Here is a 10,708-nt window from a genome sequence, read left to right as displayed (position 1 = left end):
CCCTTGTAGTATCCAAATCTGAAAGATGTGACTAGGCCATATGGTTGTAACAATTAAAGGTTAGAGGAAGAAGAATTGTGTGCTTTTAAAGGAAGGAAGAGAGGGGTTATCGTTAATGGGTGTCTAGAAGTCTGCAAGGCATTATATAGACATTGAGGGAATTCGAAAGAGGGTTGCAACCATTAGGAAGAGACGCATTGTTTTGGAAGTACATTTACGAAGAGGCGCAATTTGGAACTACCGTTAGGCCCAGAAGTCGTGTTTAGCAAGATATGGTAGGAAGTGACGCATTCTTTGAGAAGTGCTATTTTTTTATCACAATCCGTGGAGTCGTGTATGTAGTATTAAATAGGCTAGTTGCAGGTTTATTTAGTGGGTTGGAATTTCATTCCATATTGGGCTTTAATAGCCCTGAGTTTGATCAAATAATTAAGCGAATCAAACTAAGGCCGCCTAGTCGTAGATATGCTATGTTCTTGACTTAAAAAGAGACTTGTGAGGTATACATAGAAGACTGAAGGCATAGGCCTTTGCATTAATTGGACTTAGGGGGTAAAAACATGTTTATTTGTTAACGTTTTATTATCTCGTTCCCTTTTAAAATACATCCAATCACAGGTAGAGGGAGGGTAAACTGGATGATACCAAAATTGTCCATGAAATTGTCTTGCCTCTTAACTGAATAGCCAGCGGCAACAGTTGGGGAAAAAAAAATTCACTACTATGATTTACTATGATGGATTAATTCTCTATAGTTTATTGGTTTAACCTCAAACCAGATAAAAATGAAGTTTTAAATCTGGGATTTAGTGTGAAAACTTTGTTTTTTAATACTTTATTTTGTTTGAAATCTTTAAATTAATGAACTTTGATTATATACACATTTTATAAATGCGGAAGATCTTGTTTAAAGTTGGAGTCGCCCAGGTAACCTTTTGTAAGCATGCAATTTGTAATTGCAATTGTAGAGAGTTTTAAGATGCGGTAACAAATTGTATTTTTGGGAGACAAACATGGACTTTCACAGGCCAACGTAAAGTCAAGGTTGACTGGTAACGTCATCAGTTTTGCTGGATTTCGAGATTGGAAGATATCTGTATCGACGTTTCATAAACATATTTTAAAGCCATTTAGCGTTGAATTTGAAAATAATAAATATTAGATTAAATAATTAGCCAACTGTAGTCCGATAAAATTATGAGGGATACAAGTTCGTTACCTAATAAAGATATGGGTATTATAACAGTCATAACAATTATGCAAGTTTCATGAGGGAAATAAAATGAAACACGATAGTGGTTGTTCTTCGATATAAGGTTTGAGTGTATATAGCGTGTCAAATGACCATTTAGTCTGCTTGTACTGGTAAAATGTTGTTAATGAAGGTATCTGATAAGTTTTCAGATAAAGAAGCATCCTCATCCTTGTTAAGGTTACTCTTTTCCCTCTCTTCAGTTTCTATTGACTTGAAGAAATCAGGAGGTGCATTATTCGTTCTTTCATCACCAGGGTTGAGATCGGTAAGGCTTTCGATAGATATCTCCCCATTCTTTCCAATCACACCCTCAGATGAAGTCTTTCTTTTTTTCCTATCAGTTGACTGCTTGTTAGTTTGTGCTTGGGTGCTGTTACTTGCCTTTACTTTCATTATATATGTCAAATCAAGAGCCTACACTGCCACCATTTTGTTTCTCCAAATGGAGACATTTAATTCACATCAGAATAAAGTTGATGCGGAACAAATAATTTTGTGAAAGTTGTGAGAAGAAGTCATGCATAAACAAAATGCACAGAGGAGCATACTTCCACAATAATGTCCATGCTAAGCAATTTCGGGGGTACGGGTGAAGAATTGGAAGGTAAAGGGTAGCAATGTGATGGCGTAAATGTCAAAGAACTTATTTAAAGACAAATTTCCCTATGTAGCCTAGTATGCGCTTAGAAATTTGTAGACGCAGTTGTAGAAAATTTTTTAATCCGACAAAGTTTGGAATGTTACGCGCACTAATGGGCACTTTGAAATGATCACGACAACAAAAAGTAGAATGGTATCAAAGGATGATTCGTCAACGTATTCTATAGATGGTTAGCGTTGACATTTACATCAAATAATACTTCATTTAATAAATTGGGCTACATATTCTGATAAAATGATGTTGGAGGAAGTACACAAGTTTGTGACATAAATTAAATTAGCATGTAAGCAGCTTTTATGACAGTGTGTTCTGGTAAAATGAGGTTAAGGAACAAAAGATTTACTTAAGGATATATATCATTAAAAGCCAAGTTGTAACATAATACAAAGATAATAGGAAGTGAGTTGTTCAAAATAAATTGGCATTGCCACCACACTTCCAATGTTAACCAAGTTAGGGGGTTAGGGCAAGTTTGGGAAGTAATAGGGCAACAAAGTTATAAGGTAAAAAGGAGATAAGAATGTATTAAAACATAAGGCATTGGTTCCACAACCATTGTTAATTAGCTCCTGATGGTTCTTCCAGGTTTGTGGAATGAATGAAGGCCCTTATGTGGGCGTGTTGTCTCCGCAGGTAGTTGATTCTCAATTTTGCTAGGTGCGCGTCCTCATCTCCATATCATATAGTTGGAGCTCTGGAAAAAAGAAACATAAATCTAAACCTCCGTTTGGGTAATGATCGGGAATAACCATAAAATCGAAGCAAGAAAGAACCCCTGCCCATGAATCTGCTAGCTTACATCTTTAGCTATATTACACACTGTTACAAATGAAGACACCGGATGTTCGTCATTCATCCACCCCGTCAAGTTGACAGAAGAAAGCAGCAGAAGCCATTAAAGGAGAACAATTACGCTTCAGTTATGACATCTGCATCTATGCCTGGGGGAGACCGTGGGGGAACAGCTTCGTCATGAATTTCAAAGAGGGAACCACTTTCCGCTAAAATCTCCTGGCAGCTTGAGAATGTTGATTTCTACCAATCTTTCTTGAAGGAAGTGACTCCGAGGCAGCAGCCTTTGAGGAACTGTTATTTTCAAAGGATGCTAAGAATTTGTCCTTTGATAGAGATTTTTGAGAAGATAAAAACAATAGAACTGAAAACACCACTCTCCCTCAAACCTTGGACAATAACTTGCACATACAAAATAGAAAAGAATGAATAAACACGCCTATCATTGGACTGAGTTGTAAAGATGTTTCTGACGTTTTAAGGAAACACACAGATCAGGATCATCTCAAGAGAACAAAGTGCAGGCATTGTCTTACTGGAATACAGACAAACAGATTGCTGGAGAAGATGATGGAAGGATCTACGTTTCCCTAACACTAACTCCATATTCAGGGACTCCAAAGTTGCCATTTCATGGCTGCATTTGACTTGTCATGGCCAGGGTTAGATTTGAAGGAGTGGATGTAGTTCTTTCAGCTTTCGTTATTTGCCTGCGTATGTATAGATTTGAGAAACTGCTTTACGATTTAAGGGGTGAATTAAATTCAGGGAAGGGTGTGAGGGTGAGAAATCCAATGAATGATGCAAGGGCTAAACTTATGTATGTATACCTGGAGTGGCCGAGGTTTTTTGTATGTGCCGTTGGGTCCATACCAGACAGTTGATTTGCATTAATAGCGGGCGTCCTGGTGATAGACAAACTGGATGAAATAGGGGATGAAAATAGGAGATACACAAGTACCCACCATTATACAGAGTAACGATAGCACAGGTGTAACGGGTGGGTGGAAAATGTATGAATGTATACCTGTATTGGGTGGGGGTTTGTTTTAAATCCTTTGTGTCCATAGAAGCAGCGTGTACATTTGCGTCTAGGTAAGCAGTCCTGGGAGGAGAAAAAGTAGAATAGTACAGGAGTTTGCTTATTAAAAAATCAAGGCAAAAAAAATAATGAAACGTAATTTGTTACAAAGTTGATTACAATAAAATAGGGGATGAAAATATAAAACGCTCGAGGAGGCACAAGTGTACAGAGTAACGCTAACACACGTGTAACGGGTGAGTCGAAAATGGATGAGTGTGTACCTGGATTGGGCGGGGGTTTGTTGTAAATCCTTTGGGTCCTTAGAAGCAGCCAGTACATTTGCGTCCATATAAGCAGTCCTGGTAGGAGAAAAAATTAGAAATGTACGGGAGTTTGCACTATCAAAACTTCCAGGTCATCTAGTTTTGCAACAAAGAAATGAACATTATATACAAAAATCAAAGATTAAACAACATGACTTTATAAGAACCAATGTGTATAAACTATATATGAAGTTTAAATTCTGCCTAATAAAGGGCATGGCATCTTCAAGAGGGCAACTAAATATAGACAATTACATAGCCTTTTGCCTAACATACCAGGTCATCTAGTTTTGCAACAACAAAATGAACATTATATAAAAAATCAAAGCTTAAACAACATGAATTTATAAGAATTAATGTGTATAAACTCTATATGCAGTTCAAATTCTGCCCAATAAAGGGCATGACATCTTCAAAAGGCAACTAAATATATATAGTTACTACACTATTGAAGACATAGTCTTTTGCCTAACATACCAGGTCATCTAAGTTTTGCAACAAAGAAATGAACATTATATACAAAAATCAAAGCTTCAACAACATGACTTTATAAGAACCAATGTGTATAAATTCTATATTCACTGCAACCATGTAAGAACCATTTGCTTTGTAGTAATAGCAAGAAACATAACTATCAATCCCGAAAAGAGGGTAAGAAAGAGATGCCTAAATATAGCGCAAAACAGGGAGTGTTTGGCCATAACATTTTATCTACGTTTTTCAGTTTGACCATCGAAAATTCCAAATACAACTAAAAACAACCAAAACCCTGTTTTCACTATTTACACATAAAAAGAACCTAATATTAGTTGCAAAAACTATAATCGAACAGAATTCCAAAAACAACCCAATGTAATCCCAGTAGTGGATTTGGGGAGGGTAAGTTTACGCAGACCTTAATCCTACTAAACAAAATGACTCCTCGGCAGTATATGTCATTATTTTTTGCCAACACTGAAGTAGAAAGGTGCATTTTTTTTTACATTCTTGTTTGTAAAGGGGAAAATATCAATGCCAGAGTTTCTGGGTGATGGGTATGATCTTACTTAATTACCTAGGGTTTTTTCCAAGATTAGTTCGCTACAATTTCCTTTAATCCAAACTAAGAAAAACCATAGAACAATTCAATATGAAGGGAATAAATCGTGAGAATGAAAAATGTATCAATGTTTACCTGGTTTCAGCGGGGGTTTGATTGAAATCCTTCTGGTATGTAGAATCAGGCAGGGAGAGTGCGTGAATATGAGCAGCGGGGGGGGGGGGAATGAGTGTAGCAGTTGGAAGCAATGTAGGAAATTAGAGGTGGTGGGTATGCCGAGTTGCAGCAATGTAAGGAGGGAGTTTTGGTTTAGGAGTAATATGTAAACACGTGGTAATGGTATGGAAGAGGCGTGTTGGCAAGGCAAGGGGGATGTTGTGTAGGTATGGATACGACTGTTTGGAGGCGAAGGGTTGTTTTGGTATTTTAAAAATTGTAGGAGAAGTAAGGTGGATATTTTTGGTATTTAAAAAATTGAAGGAGAATTAAGGTTTGTGATGGCGCCACGTCACCGGGTTGAGGGTTCCCCTTTATATATATGTGCCACGTCACCGGGTTGAGGGTTTCCCTTTATATATATATATATATATGATGATTAAAAATATCTAGATATTTAATTATTTTTATCTCTTACATAATTTATCATATTATATGTTCGATGATATAATTGTTTTTTTAAAATTGAGTGATGTTTTTATATAGCGATTAAACAACACTTTTTCTATTTTTTTATATATGAAAAATATAGAATCTGATAATTTTATGGTTAAAATAACTCCTTGTGTAAAAAAATTTATGTGAAAGTTTTCGATAATTAATATTAGTTATAAATAAGTTAAGGCCATTAAAAAATGTACAACACAACAACATAAATAATTTTTTTTAGATACAATCTACTTGTCTGAGGTCAAATGTTCATCACTTTTCGTTATTATTACATTGTTGCTATAACAAATAAAAGGAGAAAAATTATTTTGGAACAACAACAAAATAATACTGTTGACCCTTATAGAAATTTATTCTTTATTAAACTACGAAAGGCCCTTCTGGATGCTTCATCAATGCAACATTACGATTTTTTCTGAAAAATTTATGTATAATTGTTGCATTATGAAAGTACACATAGATCAAAGTGTTGGATTCTAGACTCGTGTTAAAGAAATATTCTCGAACATTAAAAAATTAAAAATGAGTCTAACCTAGATAACTCAAACGCTCAGCAATGACTTGGGACATGAAGGATAACAAATTTATGTTAGTAGACATATCTTTTGTAGCTTAAGATATTACTTTTATTTAGAGTAGGTTTTGTTTTGTATTCTTCAAATTAAGTTTGTCGAAAATAGTCATAAATTATACCAAAAATATTTAGAAGAGCCGAATGAGAAGGAAAAAAAGAAAAACATTAAAAGGATGAAAAGCTTTGTCATAGTGAGATCATATACATATCAAACAAAAAATAATCAATACAATTTTAAGGAGACAACAAAACAGCGAGAAAAAACAAAAATCATTCTAACCAGAAAAGTTCCTGTGTTTTTAAATAAGATTCCTCAAAAAATTGACTAACACTTCAATCAACTTTCAATCCTTAAGTACACATAATATCCATTGATAAAATTTATTAAAAATCGATAACAACATAAAAATAAAAAAATATGGGCATGCAAAGTTATTAACTCTCAGAGGATTTTTTAAAGAATACAAAATCGCATCATTGTATGTGAAGGAATAACGTTGTTGATGAAGAAATTAGGGATTTGCAAGAGTTTTTTTATCGAACCTTCAACAATTTCAGTAGAGATAACTTGATTGAATATTCAATTAACATTTGTTATTTAATCTGTACTAACAAATAATTATAACAATAGCTTTGCATAACATAAACAACTAAGTGTAAAGCATATACTCAAAAACAACAATTAATAATATAAGCATAAATTAATGATTGTAAAAAACATACCAGGATATGCAACAATAGAATGAAACAGAATGAAAAAAATCGATCCCACTGAATGTATAGTGTAGTCCTCTATTTATAGACATCAAATGATAGTGTGAAAAAAAATGATTATTGTGTCTTATCGGAAATGTCACAACTCTTTGAAAAAGTTACAACCCTTCGGAAAGGTCACAACATTTCATAAAAGTCGCAACTCTTTATAAAAGTCAAAACTTTTCATAAAATTTACAATTTTTCATGAAAGGAAAAGACTAGTTTTGAAAATAAAATAAATTTAAAGAGAATCCTAGCTTGTGGTGACGCCACGTAGGAATCTAATAAACCCAGAATCTCTACGAGGAATTATACATAACAGACCAACCTTAAAGCACATGGGTTTAATAGTGGTAGGACTAAAAGGATTAACCAGAAAAAATCTAGGAACTAAAGTATTAATAGTAATATACGATGATAGATGGTCCGACTTAAAGAAATCTATCATAGGCTTAACAGAAGTAGATATGACTAATAATGGAGGAATATTCTATATTAGCCCGGATTTTATGATTAATTTAGGAGAATTCCGAAGTCACATAAAGATAGGAATCCAGACTAAAGGATATGAAGAAATGAGTAGTGGAAATAATCTATTAATGTGCGTAGGATTCATTGGAAAGATAACATCTAGAAGTAATACAAGGTTTCGACTAAAGGTGGAAGATGTAGTAGAAGTAATGGGAAACAAAGGAATAAAATTAATAAAACCAATAAAAATAAATCCAGAAGAATATGCAGGATTAGAATGGAATTTAGAACGATTTCATAAAAGAAGGTACTAACACCAGAATCTCATCTAATGTACACGAATACTAAAGGAGAAACGTCTATAAGATTTACCAACTATAATTACTCTAATCAAACTCATTTAGAAGAAGAATTAGAATTAGCAGAAGAGAAAGAATTTATGAACGTAGAAATAATACAAGAAGGATATGAAGTAGACGAAGCTTTGCGAGAAGCCGAAAGAAGATATAACGATAATACAGACATAACTTTTAAATGTAAAGGATGTAAGACAGGAAATTTGAATATATTTGAAATTGATAGACATTTTAAAACATACGAATTCAGAACTGATAATATAGGATACAGAAAAGAATATAATAACCAAGACAAAATAACAAACCTTGAAAAAATATTAGACAATCTGTATGAGAGTGAAGATGAAATAGAAAGAAACTCTATAACAAGTCAAAAAGAGCTTATGGAATCTACTAGTTCAAGTGCTAGTCCGTTCCAACGAACTGCTCAACAACAGACAATAGAAACAAGTATAGGAAATGTACCAAGAAGACGAGTTTATAGGGTAAACCCAGATACAGTAACTGAAAACGTAAGACCAATGGGTAGAAGAATGCCTATAGAAGAACCTATTAGGTTACAAGAAGGAGGAAGTAAACGAAAAATATTAAACATAGCAGCGCATGACCCTCAAATGTGGAATGCAGTAATAGACTTATGGAAAGGAATAGTAGTAGCAGATTATATAAAAACATACCAAGAAGCAGACGCTGAAACAATGTATAAATATATGGAAACCTTTTTAGGAGAATCTGCAAAGGCCTTATGGGAAGCATACAAATCTAATTTCCCGCAAGAATTCCAAGCGTTAGTAAACCTAGGAGCAAACCCGTATAATTTTACAAATAAAATACACAGTTTAATTACAGGAGAAGACCCAAATAGTGGCTTAGTAGTCTTACAAAGAAATGCTTTGATACACCTAGAACAGTTAAGCATTACAAGTTGGTTCCACATAAAAAACTTTCTTAAAGATTATTATTATTATTGTACAATTAGTGGAAATTCTTTTGATGAAGAATTAGGAAAAAAGCTATTTAATAAATTACCAGGAGCCTTAGGCAGAGAAATAGAAGAAAGATGGTATAAAAGAGAAGGAGTAATACAGAATCCAAACGGTAAATGGTCTATAGGACACAAAGTACAACATATAATGGAAGTCTTAACAGAAAAATGCACAAATATACAAATACAGAAACAACTAAAACAGAATGAAATGAGTTTCTGTAAGAATGTCATGTATACCACCCAAAGTTACGATAAAGGACAAAATAAACCTAGGAAAAGATACAAGAAATATAAACCCTACTATAATCAGCAGAATAATAAAAAATACTACTTAAGAAAATCTTCAGCCAAGAAACCTTACCTAAATAAAGATAGACATGTTCGAAAATACAGAAATGATAGAAACTATAAAAATAAGCTAGAGTGTTTCACATGTGGAAGTATAGAACATTTAGCAAATGTCTGTCCTAAACGAAATAATAGTAGGACTAGAAACTCTCAATTAATAGAAGATTTTCAAGAAACTTTAATTAATGTAGATGAATACATGTCAGACAATGAAAGCATATATTCTATAGTAAGTGTAGAAATAGAAGAAACAACACGATCTGATGAGTCAGATTCAGCTAATGAGGAATTAATAAATGAGATAGGGTTAGAATTTAAAAACATAGACTTAGAAGAATTACAAGTAAATACAATGATGAATGTCTTAGAAGAATGTAACCATGAATTTGAAAAAAATAAAGGAATAGATAGTAACCAATGTATTCTATGTAAATGGTATCCAAGCAGAGAAAAAAGAGCAAAATGTAAGTTTTGCTACGCTGAAGGATGTATCACATGCATAGAAAATCTATTAAAAATAAAAATAAAAGATGGACGTGAAAATAGAAATATAAGTGACGACACAATAAACTTAAGACTGATAACATTAGAAAGTAGGATAAATAATCTAGAACAAAAGGTAATGCTATTAGAAAAAGGAAAACAACAATGTGAAGAAGGTATAACAGAATCAGTACAAAAAAATGAAGACTGGGGAATGTGTAAAACATCTACCCAAGAAGCAGAATTAATGAATATAGAAACTAGAGAAAACCATTATGAGAATTTAATATGTAATGAAGATAAAAGATTCACTACCATTAAAGTACTAACCAGACTTAAAATACAAGATCTTGAGAAAATTCACTACTATTAAAGTACTAGCTAGACTTAAAATACAGGATATTGAGTTAGAAACTTTAGCATTAGTAGACACAGGATGTACAGGTAGTATAATAAATAAAAAGATTTTACCCCCAAAATTAATCAGGACTTTAGATAAGCCAATTGCAGCAATGCAAATGGATGGAACATATAATACCTACCAACATTATATCGGAAAAACTCAAGTAAGTTTTATTAATACATGTAATGAATTTTACAAACCAATGTACACACTTGACAGGATATGGGTAAGAGAGTTAAACATAAATGTAGATTTTGTATTAGGATTAAAATTTATGATACAAAACAATGGAGGAACATTAATTACAAGAGATGGGGTAATATTCTTCAAACATCTTACTTATACACCAGTACAAACAATTAAATTTGAAACAAAAGGAAGACAAGCTGGTATATCTCCAAGCACGTCAGAAAATGATAGCTCACAAGTATGTTGTAAAGACTGCAAAGATAAAAGCCAATGTTGTAAAGATTTAGGCCATACATAACAATATACGGAAGAAGAAGAATATGATATAAGAGAAAAAGATTATACTTTAATAGAAGTAGAAAATGAATTCTACAATTTCG

This window comes from Solanum tuberosum, unplaced genomic scaffold (assembly GCF_000226075.1).
Source record: "Solanum tuberosum cultivar DM 1-3 516 R44 unplaced genomic scaffold, SolTub_3.0 scf00072, whole genome shotgun sequence".
Classification (NCBI taxonomy): domain Eukaryota; kingdom Viridiplantae; phylum Streptophyta; class Magnoliopsida; order Solanales; family Solanaceae; genus Solanum; species Solanum tuberosum.
This window is presented reverse-complemented; position numbering follows the sequence as displayed.